Genomic DNA, 19,167 nt, shown 5'->3' with positions numbered 1-19,167 from the left:
TTGGAGAGGCGAGTAGGGTAACTCCCGAGGTATAATTTTTAGAGTTCACTTCACGCCAAACCACCACGTGAAGGGGAACTCGACCAACGTCAAGGAACGGCTATGTTTTCAAAATAAAAACATGACTTTCTAATAGCCTTGGCAGACTCAGTTAGGATAGCCCTCGGCCAAGGTATCTCAAGTAACTGAGTATGATAATAATTTTTGACACGAACCAAGCTTTTTAAGAAATTCATAAGCCATATTGATTACTTGCTTTAAATAAATTGATTTCATTTGGTTGAAATAAGTTGAAAGATGATAAATTACAGTTTGATGAAATGTTTTAATAGTCTCATTTTACTCGACTTTAGATATTTTGAGTGATATTTGTTTACGCACTGAGATTTTATAATCTCACCACCCTCATTTTCACCAATTTCAGGCTCAGAATAGATTGTAAATAACTGATATCGGCGAGGATTACAGTTGAACTTGCCACATCCAAAAACTGTAGGTTCATTTCTTTTTATACTTTTGATCATTTGTGGGCCCACGTGTCACTGTAAATTAAATTCTATAATTTGGTTATCTGTATTACGGTATGTAAGAATTTATTTTACTTTTACGCTGTAAAAATTATTTATGTAGTGTTTTTAAAATATTATTTTATGTGAAAATTGAATATTTTATTTAATTCTTTTATTTTATTATAACAGTCATAATTCCATTTTAAACGAATGTTTTAGATATCCAAAATTTTTTTTGATTATGAAATATGTGTTTTCCACTTACATATTATATTTTTAACTGATTTTGAGATTTTTGAGATAAATGACCAAAATACCCCTGGTGAGATGGAAATTATTATTTTATTTATTTAAATTGGAAACAGTTTAAAATCTTTTAGAATGTGGTAATTGACAACAGTTACCTACAAGGGCAATGTTAAGCTGATATTAAAGCCTTACGGGGTTTCGGTTGACATTTCGATTAATGAATGTCGATCGAGACTTCGCGATGGTTGTCACAGGCTCGATGGGAGTTCCGGGTCGTGACATTATATATGTAAGTAAATAATATATTGGTACATTGCAATGTTTTACTGTAGGTTGAGTATAGGTTTCCTCAACAAAGGGAGCATTTGCCTAATTTCCTCCTGCCAAAGCACAAAAAAAAAAAAAAAAAGAAGTCATAAGAAAAATTATGTAAAATTGTTTTTGAGTTGAGATCATGCATCTCCTCCTTGAGTCAAAGATTTGGATGTACCACATGATAGTATTACCAAGTGGGGGGACCATAGCACATCGTAGCATCCCTGCTTCGTCGGTGGAAGGCAATCCTCTGCCAGTACTTCCATGGCCGATACTTTTAATTAATTAAATCGCTTTTCTAATCTTTACTAATAAGCTATCTGTCTCCATTAATTTGCATCTTCGAAAAGGTAAAAAGGAAAGTTTTCCTTTTGCATTAGATAATTTTCAGTTGTTTGCGTTTTTCCTCCTAATCTCTTCTGATTTGCTTAAGTTTCTGTCATGCACAAACAAAAAAGAGAAATATATATATATATAAATTATTGCTACAGCAATAAGTTTTCCTACCTAACTATATATAAGCCGATGAAGTACAACACAAATAATTGCAGCAAGCTGAAAACGAAATTAAATAAATAATATAGTTGCAGTAAAGGGAAACATGAATCACATTGCTTACAACCAGGAGAATTAGCAAAAATTGTAGTTGATCACAATGGAGATGGATTATTGGCCGTAGCCAAATCTTAAAAGCAAGATATGAGTTATTTTCAAGAAAAGCAAGATATGAGTTGATGAAGTTTGCAAGAGATGGTGAAATTAGTTGGAGCAAACAAAGTGCAGAAATGGGCAATCCACATGTTCTAGTTATACCCTATCCAACACAAGGTCATGTCATTCCTCTCGCGGAGCTATCACAAAGCTTGGTCAAGCATGGCTTCAAAATCACATTTGTGAACTCTGAGTTCAATCACGAGCGAGTAATGAACGCGTTGGCGAAGAAGGTTGACGGTTCAATTCGTCTAGTGTCAATAGCGGATGGGATGGAAGATGGGGAAAGCAAGAAACATCTAGGGAAGTTAACAGAAGCGATACGCCAAGTTATGCCTGGAGGGCTGAAGGAGTTCATAAAGAAGACTAATAGATCAGAAGATGATAAGATCACATGCGTTTTAGCTGATATAAATATGGGGTAGGCATTGGAAGTGGCAGTAGAGCTGGGAATCAGGGGAGCTGCCTTTTGGCCTGCTTCGGCATTTTCATTTCTATTATGTGTTAGTGTCCAGAAGCTTATTGATGATGGACTCATTGATGAAAATGGTAAGACCCTCTAGATCTATAACTGATTGCAGCATTATGCAAATCAAAGAGAAGTAATTGTTGAGTTAAATTTAGAAAAGGTTTCTTAAGTGATTCTCTTTGAGTTACATAATGCAATTCAGTCATGCCTTTGGAATTTTTGATTTGCAAACATTTGAGTCCAATACTTAAGCAAGAATTCCTTCATGACATACTATATGCTAATAAAAATGATGTTTCCTTATTCGAAGAACTCTAATAACCAATCATATATTTTTAACAATTATCATATGCTTAAATATCCCTTAATCATTTGTGAAATTTCCTTTACAGGTAGTCCAATTAATAAGCATAAAATGTTTCAGTTGTCACCAACCATGCCTGCTATGCTCTCAACGAATATTTCATGGGCCTGCCTTGGTGACTTCACCACACAAAAGATTATGTTCGATCATATACAAAGAAACAACAAAGTTGTTGACAAAGTAGACTGGCTATTTTGCAACTCAAGTTATGACTTGGAGCCTGAAGGGTTTAATTTGGCTCCCAAGGTCTTACACATAGGCCAGTTTCAGCAGGAAATCTGGTAGCAAACTTGGTAAGAAATTTTTGGCCAGAGGTCACAAGTTGTTAGAATGGCTTGATCAGCAGCCAACAGCCTCAGTCATATATGTTGCATTTGCCAGCCTCACCGTTTTTGATCAAAGCCAATTCCAGGAATTGGTTTTGGGGGCTGGAACTCTCCAACAGGCCATTCCTTTGGGTGGTGAAACCTGATATTAGTAAGGGAATAAACGATTACTACCCAAAAGGATTTCAAGAAAGGGTAACTAATCAAGGACGGATGGTCAGCTGGGAGCCACAACATAGGGTTCTAGTTCATCCTTCTATTGCGTGCTTCATAAGTCATTGTGGTTGGAATTCCACCGTTGAAGGTGTAAGCAACGGCGTTCCTTTCTTGTGCTGGCCTTACTCCGGTGACCAATTCATTAATGAGAACTATGTTTGTGACATTTGGAAGGTTGGATTGAAATTTACAAGAGATGAAAGAGGGATGGTGACGCGACAAGAGATTAAGAACAAGGTGGAGCAATTACTCGGGAACGAAAATTTCAAAGGAAGAGCTCTTACACTAAAGGAAATGACTAGAAATAGTGTCAAGGAAGGTGGTAGCTCTAATAGGATATTCAACAACTTCACTGAATGGATCAAGTCGCTGACTTAGTTTAGGTGTAGAGTTTTGTTAGTTGCTCTCTTGTCCTTTCATTCCGAAAAAGCTTCAAAATAACATTATTTTCCAAGGGAAAGGCCGATGCATTGAAAGGAGAAACTACTTTTAACGTTAGAATTTTCTGAAGATTTTTCCAAATTCAAGTGAAGCTCTTGAGAATCCCAGAAGCAGGTTGCAGTTGATGCTTCTAAACCTGAACCATAGTAGGGGGATAACATTAATTGTAGGAAAATTGATTGAGTTTTTCTATAATACTTTTGACTATTTATAAACTTAATAACCATTTTATCACTTATTTTATTAATTAAATAATTTAATATTTATTTGTTTGGTTAGAATCCTATCTATTGAACAACTTAATTCTCGGCACAATTAACAATCAAACCAAGCGATGGCGTGAATTTCGTTACAAAAAAAACTGTCCCAAAATATTGTCCTTGATCACTCCGTGATGTGGAGAATTCGATCGACTCATGGTGAAAAATACATTTGCTAATTTGAGTCAGAGTTGACTATTAATGACAACAAATGTTGCATCCATTGAGAAATCTTCATTAATTTGGCTACAGAAATCTGCCACAAACGCGTGAGAGAAAATATAATTAGGACTAAAATGTGCTCGGTTTTGTATTAACTAAAAATAAAGTGTATATATATATATATATATAAGAGTATTTGACTATTTATGCGCATAAAATATATTCAATAAATGTAAAGATATATTAAGATCTAATAAAAAGAAAATAGTGCTCTAATACTCTCTCTCAAGATGAAACACGAAGATTTTGAGTATCATAGTTGGTGCATAAATAATGAAAACTTCCCTTATCAAGAACTTTGGTGAATAAGTCCATAACTTGATTTTTGGTGGAAACAAAACGGGGAAGAAAGATGCCAGCTCGAACTTTCTCATGATCGTTATGACAATCAATTTCAAAGTGCTTAGTGGGCTCATGGTAGATTAGATTAGTTGCAACATACAAGACTACTTGATTAGCATATAGAACAAAGGGACTAACTAGACAAAAAGAATACTAATATTTTTCAATAACATTTCAACGAAACAATTTCACCAGTAGTCATTGTCATGGCACTATACTTTGCTTATTTTGAAGAGCGAGAAATAGAACTTTGTTTCTTGCTCCGCCAAGAAATGGGACTAGTACCAAGAAAGATACAAAAGTCAGTTATTGAATGACTAGTTGTTGGAGATGTGGCCTAATCAAAATCGTAAAATGTAAGTAATTAGAGAGAATTATTAGCTAGAAGGAAAAGGCTTTGAGCTATAACTCCTGATCACCATAATCTCCATCTGAAGGTCCTTTAAGGTCACCTTGAGTGGGGGCATAGCATCAACCTCGAAAGGCTAACTCTCCTTCTGAACACTAATGGGTGTCTCAGTCTTCATTGGTCTTATAGCTTTACAACATCTACCAAGGTCTCTAATCATGGACATATGTGGCCTAGTAATCTCAACTCTGTTGTGTCTTTGGAAGCCGCTCAAGTCCAAGGCGGCATATTCACCTAGACAAGAGCAATCACTCATGAAATGAATCCACTAGACAAATATGGTTAACAAACTATAAGTAAAAGCTTAGCTTGGAAGATAGACAAGGAATCCCACATAGGTCTCTAGTTTCCAATTTGTGTTTGGATACACAAATTAAAAACAAGATTTCCACGTACGACTTCAACACTCCGTGACATGACCAAAAGAAAGCTTAGGACTTAAACAAACCTAGGGTTCTCTTATAGCAATTTTGTCACATCACACTAAATCCAAACGAACCTTATACGTCCTTTACATATATGTGTTTAATGTACAATTCTATACATAGGTGACTATGTACACCATTCAATCATATCAACTCTTAATAGTCATGCATAAACATAAGTATGATTCATTCATCAATATTCATACATTCACATAGTCATAGTCGACATGCTTCCCGTGCCCATATTCATCTATGGCCTCATTACCACAGGCATTGGATGTCATATGCATTCCTTTCGGTGCTTAACATAAACATATTGTACATGAGTAACATAAACATAATAATTCTCAATATATTAATAGATATCCACATAAAGAGTAAATGACAAGTATGACTCAACTCAACACCACTATAGAATGTTCGGAAGGCTTGAAGGATGCCACTATTACACCTATCAAGTATAAGTTAAGCTACTTCTCCACAAGACAACAAGCCATGTGAGACACTAATATGAAACAAAACAAATAATCTTCGGATGTGAGTTATAAAACATAATGAGCATATGCAAGAAAAGAACAAGCTAAATGGTAAAAGCTTTTGCAATAATTCATAATCTTGCAATAAGCATAAATTTAAAGACAATCATCACATTTCTTTCCAAATACTTGAGATGGTGTTGTTACAAGATCAATTCACATGATTTTAGTTGAAATCCAAGTCACACAAGAGTTTGGGTTAAAAATAAAAGAGCTCAAAAACAAGTGAAAAGCCATTTGAAGGGAGAAAACAAGAGGTCTTATACTTTAAATATCGATACCTTTTGAAGAGGCATTGATACCTTCTGGAGAGGTATTGATACTTTTCATTGAGAATGCTTTTTGAGGCATTTTGTTTGCTAGGTATCAATACTTATTCTTCAAGTATCAATACTTCATTCATAAAATCTAGAATTTAAGTATTTCCCACCACATACAAGTCTCTATAATCATTCTAACCTCTATATTAACTATATCTCTTAATCATTCTTTCAACATACATGAAAACATAACTTGTACATATAATCGTAATGTAATTCATCACTTTTACAACAGCATTCACATCATACATATTCCATAACATCATAATCATTATGCATTCATTATGTAGGTCATGTAAATGAATGCCATGCGTGAGTGGTACATACGTCCTAACTCAATGCTACATAGTTGTGTGGTACAACGCCTCACATCAAGACCTTCATGTTTGTGTGGTACAGAGCCTCACATCAAGGCCCTCATGTTTTTATAAAATTAACACATCAATAACATGCCATCACTTAGGCTTACTTTGTAACACATATTCCTTCAACATACAGATATGATCATATACATATCCTCTTACGTATTCAATCAATTCACGATCACTATTAACATAGTCATGTACATACTTCATGTTCATCTCAATATCATAGAGTGGATAATCACTCATCCACATTTACATTCATCTAGTCATGCATCAATTTTCCTATCAACCATACCATCATGGATTCATTTTGACGAAAAACGTTTGAAAGAGCTTTTCCCCCCTTATTCAAAACTACTACATAGTAATCATATTTACATAGTATAAATACTTTTAAAAACCATAATTGAAAATGTTCAACACAATGCTAAATCATTTGTATTCATAGAGGTAACATTGAAATCATATAAAACAATGAGTTCACTAAACATGCTTAATTTTATATGCAACAAAATAATTTAAAATGTCGTGTATACCCATCTCAATCGATTTGTTGACTAGCATGCAATCGAAACGCCGACTCTTGACTCCAACTAAATCCTTGGAGCTTTAACAACAACTATTATAATTAAATTTCACCACGAGTTTTACAGTTTGCTCTCAAATTCTTAAATTCAAAACAAGTCGAGTAAACTAAAAATCCTATGATTCAACACCAATAAGCTTTCAACTTTAAACCCACAATCTAAACTACATAACCAAAAAAGTTCTACCTTAGTAAGTCCTTTGGAAGGTAAAACCCACCAAAATCCTTGGAGAGAGAGAGAGAGAGAGAGAGAGAGAGAGAGAGAGAATGGTGAGTGAGTGAGTGTAATTGTAAAGAGAGAGAGAGAGAGAGAGAAGCTGAAATTCTAAAGATAAGAAGGTAGATCTAAACCCTTAAATTTAAAAGCTTAATAAAGCCAAACCTTACCTTAAATTTGAGTTTCAGAACTTAATCTTAGCTAAAAAATGGATGATTGAAAGGAAGAGATAAGGAAAGTGAATAGGCTTGGGGTTTATTTTTTTTCCACATTGGGCTACAAGGATCAACTTTTTTTCCTTTAGGGGTCAATCCTTGAGTTTCAGAAAGCTAAAAATCATGCTTTTTGTGCTACAAGATCGATCTTTTTTCTTCCAAAGGTCACTCTTTAAGTTCTTGAGAGCTAAAATCATGTTCTGGATTGTAATGATCAACTTTATTTCTCTAAGGGTAGATCCTTAAGTTCCCAAGAGCTAAAAATTGATCTTTAACCTCCAAGGATCGACACCCCTCCCCACCCTTTATGCCTTAACTTGCAAAAGTTAGTTCTTTTATGATTCATTTCTCTCCCATTCTTCAAATATTCATTCCTTTGTATGAAAATATTATATAAGGAGGGAAGTTTAAGAATCTTTTGGGTTGAGAAACTCATACTAATAATTCGTAAAGAAGTGACTCGATATATTTTTTGAAAAATTATCAAACTACACTTGGATGAAAAGTTAGGGTTTCACAACATCATATATTAAAATAAAACAAATTAAATCCACTAAATAAGTCCACGTCTCTCCATTATTTACAAAGAATTAGTTTCAAGAAAATGTTAACTTACTTTAAAATCGAATCAATTAAAGCAAATCCAAAAAACATTGGAAATGTAGCACCTCTAGCTCCATCCTTGATGTAAATAGATAGATAGGCTAATTTTTATTCAAACATGCAATTTGAATATAAAACATTTTAGGTCAATTCCAGTTAGACTCCTTGTAGTTTGATGTTTTTTCGCTTACACCCTATGTAATTTTTTCTCCCACTTAACACCCAAAGGTCTTATTTTGTTTTCACAGTTAAATATTTTCTCTTTAAATCCCAAAATCCCTTTTCACTCTTTTTCAAAATTAAGCTTGAAAATTAAATAAGAAAAAAAAAAGAGAAAGCCACATGGTAGCAAGTCAACATTAAACACAAAGGGGTGTCAGTTAAAATTCTACTATGCAAGTATATGTATCTAATAGATAGTATATAAGCAAGCAGAGTTATAATCTCACAGAGAATTGATCTAAAATTTTACTAAGTACTAAAATTAGAACAATTTAATCTTATCCAAAAAATAAAAAATAAATAACTAAATTAATTAACTAAAACTAATTAATCAAAAAGTAAACTAAAAAGAAAAATCAGAGTAATAACAACCTGAGTAAAAATCAAATCAAACAAGCCTAGGATTACAATATCCCTCACACTCCATCTAAATTTTAACTCTCTTTCTCAACTTATGTCAATGGTTTGAATTGCTAACCTAGAGTCCTCAATTATTTATAAGGGTCTCCCAACTCATCTTATAAAAATATCTATTTTAATCAAAACACTATATCCCTATGTGAATTGAAATTAAAATAGACTCATTAAGTTCAGGCTCTAATCTGGCTACATATAGTGTATAGGTATATCTCTATCTTATACACAAATCAATTAATATGATCATATGCTATCTCAATTTTAGCCTACACTAAACTCCCTTTCTTAAGTTTGTTTAGGTTCCTAAATCAATTTAATTAGTGGCCAAGCAATTACATGCATTAAGAACAAATTAAAATAAACAATTCAATTCCATTGAAAATAAGCAAGAAAGAGATTAAAAGTTTATATTATATGTGAGTTCGGTTGCAATCCTAGAAAAATAGTTTAGTTCATAATATCTAACAAAAACTTTATCTAAAGAAAATTAGCCATTAATCCAAGTCAAAGAAAATAAGAAAAAAAAAAGTAGAGAAAGAAAACTAATAGTTGGAGTTTTGTGATTTTGATTCTCCCTCAAATTCTCTTGCTTTCTTACTTTGTTTTTGACTTTTTTTCTCTAGAGAAATTACTTGCTGCCTCTTCTCAGAAACATCTGAAAAAGGCCCTTTAAATAGCCTCCAAAAGCCCTAGCTTTCAAAATCTCGTAAGCTTGTTATTTTTGAAAAGTACGTCGAGCGTCATGGCTCTTAAAGGTTTTATCTCAATTTTATTCTTCAGGTGCAGTACTTTCACTTCGACAAAGATTTTTACCACCTTCCGGTTAGATCTGGGCAAAGTGTAAACATCAAAGTTGTAGCCCTACCTCTTGGCTTTCTAATGGTCTAAAAATCATGTTATTTGAACTTCTGTAGTAGGAGATATGCTTTGAAAAACTGAAACATATGCAAACAAAGCAACAATTCATTATGCACATTTCTTCACCAATTGAAATTATTTTTGTTCCTACTCCTATAAAAACATAAAAACAAATATAAATAACATAAAACTAACATTATTAACTTAAAATAAATATTTAAACATAAATTAAAATCAACTAATAAAATAACTAAAAACACCTAAATCCGATGCTAAATCCAGTCTAACTTAGACTAATTAGGTATTTAATCTCCTATTAAATAGATGTATTTGGTGCACATATCAAGAGGCGTTGGGAGAAAGAGAATTGCAGACCAAAAGATTTCGAGAAGAATAGAGATGGAAAGAGAAAGCTTTAGCAGGGAGAAAATTCAAGCGGTTGAGGAAAGGAAGAGGCGAAGTAGAAATAATGGCATATCATTAAAAGAAAAATGGAGCGGAAAGGGGAGGGATGAGGCTAGTTGCTGGAGAAGATGAAAGATTATGTTCTAGGAAAAGAAAGAGAAAGAAACATAGGCGAAGAAAGAGAAAAAAAATTAAAAATTGTCAATAAGAAATATAGGGTATAATTGGAATTTCAAGTTAATTAATTTAAGCATGTGATGTAAACTTGAGAAATTTTGGCACTGTAATCTTAATGGTTTGCAAATTCAAACTCAATTGAACAATTGAATCGAATCAAAGTCAATTTGGTTTTTTCTATTTGATTAGTTAGATACTTTGTTATTTCAAGTAATGAAGTTCAATTAGAATGATTTAATTGATTCAATTTTCGGTTTGAAAATTTTTCAATCAAACTAACCGAATTAATCAAAATGAATAATATTTAAAAAAGATAAATGATGTTTGATTCAAGAAACAAAACAAAATTCTTCATTCTTTATTATTCAATTAAAAAACCCAAATAAAATAAAATCTTAACAATTAAAAAAACAAAAAAATCTCAATATGGGATCTTGTAAAAAAATGTTATATCCTCACATTTATTTCCCTTTATCTTCACAAGTTGGGCTTTTTGTAATTGAATTGAACTAATGAAGTAGTTTAGTGTTTGGTTTTTCGATTACTAAAACTATTTCAGTTTGGTTTCGATTTTTTTAGAGGAGTTCGGTTTTTTCGTTTTAGGATTTCTAGAAGAGATTTCATTGAACTAACCATTTGTATACCCTTAGTAATCCTATGTGGGAATAGAATAAGACATCAGAATGTTAAGTGGGAGAAAAAAAAAGCATAAGGTGTTCAGTGGAAAATCATCCAACCACAAGGGATGTTTTTGAAATTTACCCAACATTTAATAATACACTCACCCGTTTCAAATTAATTACCCACCTTTATATTGGTATGGAGATTACAAAAATGTATTTAATAGAATATATTAAGGAGGCATTTGGTGAATCAAATTGCCAAGAAGGGAAAAGAAACATGGGAAGAAGATAGTGAAGAATCTTGAAATGACTCACTTTCATATGGTGATTTTTAAAACAAAAACAAAGCTATTATGTCAAACCCTGTTCTATAAAATAATTACGACGTCATTTACATGCTCAATAGAATGTTTGCATATTTAGGAAGTTCGAGGAATCGTTAAAAGATGATATTACCCCTAATGGTACCATTAAGTCGATTAAGCCTCGAACTAGTTCAAATAGGAATTTTGAGGTGAAATTAAGAGTTACATAGTTCAGGGATGACTCAAAATGGTAATTCGGAGTTCGAGGATCAATTTGGAGTCAAACCAAAATTTTTACTATTTAGGGACAAAATGATCATTTACCACTTGGGGAAAAAATGAGAATTTTTAGAAAAGATTTTTTAGCCCCATTTGACTTATTGGAGTATGATTTGAGTATTGGAGTATGATTTGAGGTTTAGAAGTGAAAAATTTTAATTTCGGTATAATTTGGAGTATAGGGGCGAAATGGTAATTTTTCCACTTCGGGGGCAAATCGGTAAATTTTCACCCTCGACACTTGTCAAGATCAAGGGATTTTATTCATCATGGAAATGGATAAACATGAGAAATGTGTGGTGGAGAATTAAAGAATTAAAAGTCAAATATTTAAAATTTAAACCAATAAGGAAATGCCATGTGTCATGCTTTTATTATTTTATTATTTCTTTATAAAAAGGCAAAAAATCAATCCATTTCTCCCATAGTGATCAGCCAAACCAGAAGAGAAGAGAAACCAAGGAAGAACAAACCCTAGGTGGGAAAAATCAAAGAGAAAGTGTTGGAATTCAAGGATTTGATCAAGCAAAGGTAAAATTTCTTTGATTTTGCTAGTGATTTATCTTACCCATGCATTTTCCCTTAATTTTCATGGTTAAATTACATGTTTTCATGATGAATTCATGACTGGTCAAAATGGGTAAGGAGAGAGAAAGATGTTGGATTGAATTGATTTTAAGATATGTTAGTGTTTTTAGTTAGTTTAGCATATTTAGAAGTAAAACAACAAGAAAAGAATCCATTTTCCCCATGAATCTTCATTGGTCGAATCTTCCTTGATGTGTGTGGGCGATGGATTGTTATTATTTCAAGAGAAATGGCTTAGAAAATGATGAATAATGGTGAGAAAATTAAGTAGGAAAAATCACGGTGTTAGTGTACTGTAATGACCAAATTTTTCCATGAAGAAATGGAAGGGTTTTGATTCTGAAATTGGTGTTATTTGAATAATGTTTGGTGAATTGAGGTACTAGAAATGAAATGGAGCAATTTGGAGCCAAATCGGACACAATTGTCATTTAATAGGGTAATAGGTCAAATTAGGTCAGCACCGCATTTAAGCGGTAGTCGGATAAGTTACATATCATATCATGCATATACGCCGAGCTTGAATTGATTTTATAATGGTCAAGCATTAATGTGGTGAGTTATGTATTGTACATTGTGGATAGGTGGTGAGTAAATTACACTGATAAAAGTACAAAGATTGTGCTTGAAGATTGAGATTAGAAATACATCGACTCCTAGAACTGTGAGTAAACCTATTATCATCTAAATTATCTAGAGTAGTTTTTATTCAATTTTGTGATTTGTGAAAATTATTTTAAATGATGAATTTTTTGTTTTATGAGAAAAATATGAATTTATAAAATAAATGGAATTATAAAATAAATGGAATTATAAAATAAATTAAATTTCTTATAAATTGATTTGAAAATAGAATGTTGGATTTGAAAATTTGAGTAATTGGAGATGATGTGATTTATTGTAAATTATGATTTGAATTAAATGGCTTGTGATAAATTGGCATGATTGATTGAATTTATACTTGTGTTGAAAAATATGAACTGTCTATTTTGCCTTGATAAATTGATTAGTAATGTAATTGCCATGCTATGCCATTGAGATTTGATCAATTGGTGGATTAAAGATTAGCTACTACAGTGGCGGGGTTTCGTGGACCAACCTATTAAAGGGGCACGGTAAACTCCTTTATATTCTCACTTCGATAGTAGAGGCGCGTAGGGTATCTCCTGAGGTGGGCTTTTTAAGTGTACTTTACGTTAACCACCACGTGAAGTGAGACTCAGTCAACGCCAAGGAACTACTGCTTTTTTTTCAAAATAAAAACAAGTTCTATGATTATATAAAATTTTTCACAGCCTTGGCAGACTCGGTTGGATACCCTTGGTCCAGGTGTCCCCGAGTACAGGATTTGGCATGAGCCAAGTTTTGAGAAATTCACGAGTCATATTGATTATTTGGTTGAAATGAATATTCGTGTTGTGAAAAATTTGCTGAAATGAATTTTTTTAATTGTCTCCATTTACTCGCCTTTAGATAGTTTAGGTGGTGTTTGTTTACTCACTGGGATTATGTAATCTCACCCCTCTTCCTATCTATTTTTCAGACTCAGGACAGTTTGTTGATAGTTGATTAAGACGAGAATTAATCTCGGAGTTACATCCTAGAAAGTAAGGGTTCGTAGCCCTACACCTTCTTGGTCAGTTGGGGGCCCACGTGTCACTGTAAAAGTAATTTTATACTTCAATTATCTGATTTAAAGTATGTATGAACATATTTAGCTTTTACACCATGTTTTTGGTGGGTTTCTGTATTTTCAAAGAAAAATAATGAAAATGTCCTTGTGAGCAAAAAAATAATATTTTATTATTTTGATTTGGAAACAACTTATGATTTCTTGAAATGCGAGATTTAATAATTGTCGCTCACCAGGGAGGTGCGGAAGCTGATGCTAAGCCTTGCGAGGTTCCAATCGGCATTCGGGGTGGAATTGGGTCTTACTGAAAATTGTGATGAAGAATTAGTTGTGGAAAAATTTAGAGATATGTTGGCTAGAGAGCTGAAGAGTTTCTCCTATGGGGTAAGTTTTCGCAGTTGCATGTGTTCTTAGATTTTAGGTTGCCATGGCAACTTTGGTGTTTTCTCTGTTCTTACATGGCAATTAGCTTTTGCTGGTTTCAAAGTAATTATATATCTCATGGAATAAAATACCCTTTTGGCTTAGCACAAGAATAATATTTGTCGTAACGTACGGGTCTGAGAACCCGACTGCCAGACGTGATGAAAACACATTAGGAGTCACCACCAATCTTTTTTCTAGGTGTGATTGGCTACCTATTGACTCGATTCTAATTGACGAAGTCTTAAATTAATTTTAAGCCCGCCGAGAGAATCTTAAACTGGTCTACATTTTTCTAGATCTAGGTTTGGGAGTACGGTTACGCCCAGGGAAGGATTAGCACCCCCGGGACGCCCGTTCCATGAACGACACCATTTTTAGATTATCTTATTGGGCTTTAATCTTTAAGTTCATTATATTTCCTTAGTTATAATTTGCTTATTGTATCACCAATTTTATTAAATTATTATTATTTGATTCTTAAATGAAATGCAAGTGTGAAGCAAGATGAAATGCATGGTGTGAGATAAAAAATATCGGACGAATAACCTTTCATCGAGGATGTTCTCTCGAATCCGCCCATCATACTGGTGGGATCCGGGGTGTTCTATCACCCAAGGAATTATATGCGAAATTCACCTTCGTAAATTCAACAAATAAATCCCATCATCGTAGTTATCGTACGTTTTTCTTTAAAAATAATGTTTTCGTGAATATGAACCTATTACGAGCAAAAGCCTTTTAATTAAAGATGTTTCTCGAGCCCTCCCATCATACTGGTGGGACTCGGGGACATCCTTTCACCTAGGGAGCTTTCCGAGAAAAACTCACATTCGCAAGATCTTCAAAAAATCCCATCATCGAGACTTAACTCGTAAACAAAAATATCTATGTGCAATGATATGCATGATGCAACAGAAATATATGTTATGTTTGTGAAATTAATTATTTTTTATTCTTATTTTATTTTTTGAACAAATTAAATATAACATATATTTTTATGCATTTTTATTTTATTATTTTTCAACTAATTTTTATGTAGTAAAAATTTTGTTTATTTAAAATAAAAATCTTGAAATCTCAAAATCGAGGCCTTCCCATCATACTGGCGAAGCCTTAATTCAGATTCTGAACCTAAAGAAAATTAGCCCGGGATTGCGACTCCTAGCGTCCAGACCAATCATCCCATCATCGGTACGATTTTGTATTCTTTCCATAGTTAATAGTATGGTACCTTCAGGTTCAATTAATATACTATCAAAACTATTAATATTTGTCCTAAAACAAAGGATTTATTGTGGTGATTTTAAAAAAAAATAATTAAACTTTTTATTACCTTCTACTATTATTGTTCCACATTTTTGTCAATTTAAATCCTCTAAAATATTGTCAAAAGGATTCTAAATATCATGCTCAAGCCATTTAAATTTACTAAACATAAAGCTTAATAAACAAAGAAGTGGGCTAGCCCACATGACAACCAATCCATCATTAATCAAGAAAAGGAATAAGGCTTTTTACCTGATCGGGCTTGATTAGCCCAGACTATTGCCGGACGTAGCCCGCCTCGGAGTGGGACTATTTGGGGTTTGGTGTTACAACTCCTAAACAGCAAAACGACGTCGTTTGGCGATGGAAGGGGAGGCTTGGCAAAATCAAAACAATGTCGTTTTATGACTCTTTGAACCTCTTTTCTACTTTTTCACTTTTTCTTCCTTTTCTCTCTAATGGTCGGCTACTTCCTTTCCTCTCTATCTCCTCTCTTCTTCACTCTCCCACCACTCACCGTTACCGACCGTGTCTTCCCCTTTGCCAACTATCTCAAATGACCGGCCCTCTCTCTTTCTCCTTTTGTGCCAACCGATCGGGTTTCTCTCTCTCTCTCCCTTTGTGCCCGCCGATCGAGTTTCTCTTTCTATCCTTTGTGCCAGCATATCGAGTTTTTCTCTCTTTCTTCCTTTGTGCCAGCCAATCGGGTTTCCTTCCTTCACTAGCGGTAGCCAAGACCGGACCTCTTTTCGCTGTTTAAAGTTGCCAAAGCCATTCCAGCAACTCTATCTCGACGGTAGTGCACAAGACCTCCTACTCTAACCTCCTCTAATAGGCGGTAGGGAACTCCTACTCTGACCGATCGATGTCGAACCCAAAGCCTTTTCGCTCCCTAGATCGGTCGACCAACCCAAGAACCCTCTTTCTCTCTCTAGATCGGTCGACGGTAACCCAAAAGCCCTCTCTCTCTCTTTTTCTCTCTAGATCGATCGACGGCAACCCATGCTCACTCAAAAAACTCAAACTCCTTCCAAAACAGCCGCACACAAACCCCAAAATCCCTCTAAAAATTACCTAAAATAAAAAAAATCCTTAAAAAAACCTTTACTTAACCCTTCCCATTATGTATTTGCAATTGATTTTTTGGTATTTTTTGATTTCTGGATTGAGGTTTTTGGCTGTTAGAGATTAGGGGTTTTTTGAGTTGCAGGTGGCTAGGTTTTTCTAGGGTTTTTCGTTGCCGATCCTCCTATCGCTGCTACAGTGCCCCTTCCCCTTTATACTTGATTTTTGGCCTCTCAATGGGTGTCGTCCCACTACCTTTGCCAGACGCAAGTTTTTTGCGTCTGGTACTGTAGTGGTGCTTGGTTGGTACTGGTAGGGTGCTTCCGCGCCCTGCTAGTACTCTGTCTCTTCTTTTTCTTTTTTTATGTTTCTAATTATTTAATTAATTAATTTTTAATTTTTGTTTCTTTTTTGTTTGTCTAAGCAGAATTACAGTGTCTACAATATTAACAAATCCTATGGTCTTAATATGAGAAACTCAACAAGTTAATTTCAAGCCTTAACATTGATCAGTATGCTGAGATATTCAAACGAATATCTTATTATAATAATAGAATGTGAAAGAGAGTATAGTGTATTTTATTATTATAATATGTTAGGAAACTCAGTGACATCATGTGATGTTAGTTTTAGAGGAAATTGTGAGAAAATGACTTCGTGATAAGGTGATTTCATATATGACCGCCCATATAAAGTTATCTGTTTCTACCCAAAAATAAACATGAGTAGACCAAAATGCCCTTAAAAACATCGTTTCAAATAAATGCTCAGTTGTTTGAGCTATCTGCCTCCCGCTAAAGAGAAAATGAAAAACATTAAAAATAAATGCGAGCAGCTATTTGGGCTCGGTCATCTTTCTCTGTCTCAACTCTGGCAAGTCTTTGTTGAGCACCATTGTTGTCAGCTCTCTCATATCTCTGAACTGTATGAGCTCTGTCAACTCTCTGTTGAGCACCATCGTCATCGGGCTATGGTCTATCTCTCGGCATCTGGCCACATTGTCATAGATTAACACACCTTATAGCAAAGATGACATCAGGGTACCTGTTATTGGGTTTATTTCTGCAACACACTTAAATTTCTAAAACATTTGGTGTAAATGATAAGATGGATTAGAAACATTGCCCAGAGTTATTACACGCCATGCATCTATAACATGAGTGAAGAGTTATTTTAGCGTGTCACGACTGTTATTGGTGTGTTGTGGGCTAACTAGTTATTTGGGTTGTTAGCGTTTCACGGCTATTCCTGGGGTGTGGTGGGTTAACTGAATTTATGGGTTTTTAGTGTGTCATGGTTGTTCCTGGCGTGTCGTGGGTTAACTGACTTTTTGGGTTCTTAGCGTGTCACGGAGGTTGGTGTAACCAGTCAGTAATTACAGTGATGCATGGCGTGTCACGACATTTGACTTGATATGCATGGCGTGTAACAACACGACTGATAAATTTTTGATCACGGCATGTATTGTGTAAAATGATTGACAATATTTTCTTTTCCAAAATTTCAGTGGAGTTCCAATTGTGCGACTTGTGATAAGACACGATGGTCAGTGGGTGGATGACATTTACAAGGGTGGAGAGTTACGAATGCGGGGGGTTAGGAGTGATTTGTCGTTTGTGGGCTTGATGAAGCTGGTTGAAGATATTGTTAGGGTAAATGCAAAAATTGACGAGATTGAGTTACATGCATTGATCAGTACACCCAGAAAACTATCACAGCCAATTATCAAGGACGATGAGGATGTTGCATTAATTTTGCTAGAACAGAGGAATGTTCTAGCTGTGTATGTCAGCATTAAGGGACGCCAAACAAATGTTATGTCACATGGAGAAGTTGGACAACATGGTAATCAGCTCAATCAAAATGAGATTTACAATACTTCACATATACCACAGCATTCGGTCCGTAACCCACAACAATGGCAATTGAGGTATGCACAAGAGTTTGTGTAGCCCGGTAGGTAGACGACATTCACATAACAGTTGGCTGCACAATTTCGATCAGGATGTGCATCAAACTAATTTCTTCCTTCTCTTGAACAAATGTAATGATCGGGTGAAACTGTAGAGTGTGTAATGCCATTGTCAAATGAGAATACGACAATTGAGGACAACAATGTGAGGTTGGAGGGTGACATTACGACGCTGGAGTATAATACTGCATTTGATGAGGGAAATGAGGATTTGTTCGCTGCCGGTGAAGATAGATTTGATCACACTTCAGATGATGGGCTTGAACAATCGCAAGATGACAGTTCAGACGATGACTGCCTTTATGACAGTGACATTCCAATTTGCAATAATGTTGAAGGCGAAACGGAATTTGTTAGAGGTGTTGATGTAGGAGATGTTCAGTGTGATGACTCCATATATAATAACCCCATCGCTGGTGAGAATGAGATTCGTTCCATTGATACATTGCTCGATGACAGTGATCAGGAAAGGGGAAATGCAGGGATATCTTGTACGTGGGTAATTGTAGGTGAAGAAAGGTTCTCCTTCCAAACAATTACCACTGAGGAGTTGACATGTGCGGAAGATTGCTTGTACAAAGGAAGAATGTTTTCGTCGAAGGTCGAGTTGAAACGAGGTTTGAACATGTTGGTTATAAAAGAGAAGTTTGCGATAAGAGTAAAAAGGTCATGTAAAGGTCGTTATGAGGTTGGTTGCAAGGACAAGGCATGCAAGTTCAGTGTTCGTGCAACGAAGTCACCCGATAGAGGAGAATATTGGAAAGTTTAGACATTCCACAAAGTACACACCTGTACCGTTGATGGTTTGCAAGGGCGGTTTCCAACTACGAG

General features: G+C 34.6%; 1 pseudogene; it reads left to right on the top strand.

Moving 5' to 3' along the window:
- LOC18601635 lies at positions 1,859 to 3,537 on the top strand (annotated as a pseudogene).

This window comes from Theobroma cacao, chromosome 4, assembly GCF_000208745.1.
Source record: "Theobroma cacao cultivar B97-61/B2 chromosome 4, Criollo_cocoa_genome_V2, whole genome shotgun sequence".
Classification (NCBI taxonomy): Eukaryota; Viridiplantae; Streptophyta; class Magnoliopsida; order Malvales; family Malvaceae; genus Theobroma; species Theobroma cacao.
This window is presented reverse-complemented; position numbering and strand designations above follow the sequence as displayed.